Genomic DNA, 4,503 nt, shown 5'->3' with positions numbered 1-4,503 from the left:
CCCTCCGCACGTGCGGCCATCGCTGCTGGCGCCCTGCCTGCCGTTCCGGACGATCGGCATCTGAGTCACTCAGCGTGACGATCAGCATCCAAGTTGCTCTGTTCGGAGCCGGGGCCACACGTCTTCCCGTCTCGTCTTTTTTGGATGCCAGCAGCGACGAGGCACCTTCCCTACCAAATGAGCGATGTTGTCATCACGAGAAGACATCCACTTGGCCGCATCGATCCTGGCACGTGATGGAGAAGCCATCGGCAACCGAAACCGAAGGCGGGACGTGGCAGAGGACGAGAGGCTGACACCGATGCCAGAGGCTCCTCCCACGAAGAGCCACCTGCTCTCTCTGGACAAGTCAGCAGCAGCCGGGGAGGTGGGAAGGGAGAAATATCTGGAGTCAGTGGGAGGGGTCCCCCTCTTTCACCTATGCACCCCCATCAATTAGCCCACGAGTGCTGGAACCCACCAGACTGGGGCTGGCTTGTCCGTGGCTGGCAAGTGACAAAATCGGAGTCGGAACCCAAGCCACCTCGACTTAAGCAGAGATGCCCCGCACCTGGCTGCCCGGCAGTGTTTTCCCATGTCTGCTCACAGTGGACCACGCACCGGTTCTCACTGTGTTTTCCCAAAATGACCACAGCATTTCTCACCTTAGAACTCTGCCACTGCCCCGTCCAGCGCTGCAGCCCTGTCTCCTCCCTTGCCCTTGGGGACATGGGTGCGTGTCTAACCCTGAAGGTGGCAGATGTGGAGCTGTGTGACTTCTGAGGCAGGTCACAGGTGGCAGAGTGGCTTCTTCTTGTCTTGCAGGACCCTCAACTCTAGGAGCCCAGTGACCATGCTGTGAAGGAGCCCAGGGGACATGAGGAGGCCATGTATGGGAGTCCAGGCCAACGGCCAGTTCACTGTGCCCAACAGCACCCACTGGGCATGAGGAAGCCATCCGATGACTCCCATCCAGCCACCAACTGACTGCAACTCCCTGAGAGATCCTGGGTGACAGCTGCCCAGCTGAGCCTGGTCACCCCCAGAATCAAGAGAGAGAATAATCATAAGCGAGTATTGACTTAACTCCACCAAGCATGGTTGTTTGCTGCATAGCAGTCTATAAAACCAGGATGCTCACCTCATAAATGAGTAACGGTCTCAGAGCGTGAAGGGGCGTGCCCAAGGAGGAAGTCAGTTCTCCACGCTGCGTGCCTGACCCTCGGCGGTGTCCCGGGAGAGGCAGAGGGAGGCGGAGGCCGTGCTTCACCCTCTTCATCCCCCACTTGTGTTCCCTTCAGCTTCTTAAACCACCGGCCTTTTTCTACTGGGAGAAATAAAGGCAGAGCGTTTGGTGGCACCGTTTCTGCATGGCCGTGTGGATGCGTAGAACATGTCCTATAATGACGTCTCAGATGAGAATTATGTCTTCTTCACTGAGAAACTCTCTCCCTTTTTCTCTCTCCCAAATCAGCCCAAACAGCAAGAACTATGCAAAGTACAGACTCCAAGATGTCATTCAATCTGTCCGATGTGCAGTCCTTCATCATAAGCACAATGACACTCAATGAAAGATAAGGCTTCGTGCAGCGAAGGTCATCGTGGGAAGGTACAAGCCCGCCGGTCCCTCTGCCCTGATAACTGCCGAACCACGTGGGTGAAGTGTAAGGGTGGGGGTGGGGATGGGGGGAAACCTGGAGAGACCGTTAAACATCCCCAAAAGCGAGGGTCTCTGAGCGTCAGAGCCCCCCAGGACCCGTGTGGCAGCCCAGGCTGAGGCTGAGTGAATTCCTTCCCACACACTTCCTGCTTTCTTCTCCAACTCCTCCAAGGCAACAGATTTTCACTCCCTTTTACGATTTCTTCTTGCTCAGAGAAAGAAGTTAGCCTACACTGGTTTCGTACACGCCAGGCACTGTGCTGGCCACACACGTGATGTCCCCAAGCTTCATAACCACTCTGGGAGGTGGGTGTCATTACCAGCGGCAGGAGCCTGGGCTATGGAATTAGACAGAAATGAGTTTGAGGTCCCTGTCTCTCGGTCACTATGCAAAATTGATGTTCAGTGAACGAATGCTGGTTGGATAGAAAAATAAAAGAAGGTGTCGCCCTTTTCCTCCCATTTTCTTCTCTCTCATCATCGTGTAGCCCTGTGCATAAATGCGTATGCAAGGTTGAATCCCACTTTAAGGCTGAGTTCACAGTTTCCAAGGGGGCCCCAAAGCAGGTGGCTGCTTCTGAGCCATGGACCCTCCCTCCAAAATGCCATCATGCACAAGCAGAACTAATCTCAGCCTTACCCCTTGTCTCCCCAGGCCTGGGGGAGCTGAAGGGGAGGGCTCTATCCCCAGGGCACGGGTCTCACTGACTTCCAGACTATGAGACCTGGGGGTAGTGGGGTGGGTGGGGTGGGTGGGGTGGCCTCACAGGAAGTCCCTGGAGGTCCCTGGAAGAGCTGGGTGTGGCGAGAAGGTTCCAGTAGGTCACCAGCAGTAGACCAAACACAGTGCGCTTCCTGTTGCCTCAGGCAGCTCTCGGAGAGAACCAGGGGACCCAATGGCCATAAGCCCTGCTGTCACTGAGAGCACCTGACATTTATGGGATGGGTTGCCGATGCCCAGGGGCCCATCATTCCCTTCTAATGACATTACTAGTTGTAAGTACCAACGACATCTTGCAACTCGCACATGGCATCTGCACCCTAACTCAAACAACCGCCTGAAACAAAGTTGTAATATAGTGCTTAAAACTCAGGGCCCCCAAGCTCCAACTAATTTATAGGAGAATGGTTAATACTAGAGGCCATTCGCTTGGAGGGTCCAAGCCCCATCTCAAAGGAGATTTTATCCAGGACCTCCCAATGCAAACGCCTATCGCCCATCACACTGAGGGCCTAGCACAAAGGCACTTGGTAGATATCTTTTGAAAGACTGAATGAATTAGGCACTATCACATATTTTATATCTTTCAATAAAAGATGCTGCTTATCATACTCTTTAAGCCTTGGTTTGCTTGCCTATATAATAAGGATACTATTATCTGCCTAACGATGCTATAAGATTAAGCGAGGTGATATATGTACAAGATCTCTGCATCTACGACAATCAAATTATGTTCAATTAAGTTCAACAAATATTTAATCGCCATCATCATTGTTATTAGTTATCATTTATTTACCATCTGCTAAGTGCTGGAGGCTTTCTAGGCTCCCTAATCTTCATAACGATCCTCTAAGGTAGATAATATGATTGCCTTTATTGTGCAATATTTATGAGGGCTAAAGAAGTAAAAAGGTACGAAGAGAATGGCAGACCAGGTCCCCAAGGCACCCTGCCGTGTCAAAACCAAACTATCCTGAATAACAATGTGCTTTTAACACATTGTTAAGCTTGCAAGGCATGTGGAAGTCTGCAAACCCCTTCTCTATTTCTCCCTAAAATATGAGCTAGACTCAGAGCTGGGATAAGCTAGCAGTGCACAGAAGGCAGGAGTTTGCTTGCCTTGAGGGTGAGCACTGATAGTGTTACTGCAATTAGGATCTGAAGCTATGGCCAAGAGCAAGGCAGAGGAGCTGAGCCCAGTAATTGTGCAGATCTGGGATGCTCAAAGGTAGGAGAGGTGATTCCAGGTCCTTGGTGTCCCTGACTCAGAGCAGAACCAGACAGAAATCTCTGGAGCAAAGCATCCCTAATTTAGAGCCACAATCATCTTTAATTTAGGGTCCCGAGTGTCCCGCAGATTAAAGATAAACAATGACTTCACAACGATCCTAAAAGTCACCGAAACAGAAGTCAGCAAGTGTCCATAAGTGGCAGTGCCAACAAACGATAGATTTAAACACCCAAAGATTGAAGGCATTGAATAGTCTGATACATAATATATGACATCAATGTATGAAATGTATAAAGAAAGAAAGGCCAGCATCACAAAGATGGACAATCAGCTAGAAGTGTTAAGTGTTAAGAATGGCCAGTTGAAAAATAACCAAATGGAACTTCTAAAAGCAAAAGTTTTCATGATTTTTTTTAAAACTCAGTGATAGTCGATTACCCACAACCAAAAAGAAAATTTGTGAACTTGAGAATAAGAATAAATTACCAAAATGCCATGCCAAGAATCAAAGACATAGCAGATATGAAGGAAAACAGAAATATATGGGTAATAGAATGAGAAGCTCTAAAATATATCTAATCTGAGTTCCAGAAGAGAATGCAGAGATAATAGAAAAGCAATATTTGAAAAGATAACAGCTAAGAACTTTCTAGAACAGATGAGAGATATAAATCCAAGATTTAGAAATCACAATATATTTCAAGTAAGACTAAGTGTTTTAAATCCACTCCAACATTCTATAGTGAATCTTTAAAACACCAAAGACAAATATTTTAAAGTAGCCAGACAAAAAGAAGAGATAAGCTTCAAAGAAATGATAAGACCGAAAACAAACTTTTCAGCTCCAACAACGTCAACCACAAGACGTAAGAGTGACTTCAACAGGTAAGAGATGCATTTATTGCTAATCCA

The sequence above is a fragment of the Pteropus vampyrus genome, unplaced genomic scaffold (assembly GCF_000151845.1).
Source record: "Pteropus vampyrus isolate Shadow unplaced genomic scaffold, Pvam_2.0 Scaffold268, whole genome shotgun sequence".
Taxonomy (NCBI): Eukaryota; Metazoa; Chordata; class Mammalia; order Chiroptera; family Pteropodidae; genus Pteropus; species Pteropus vampyrus.
This window is presented reverse-complemented; position numbering follows the sequence as displayed.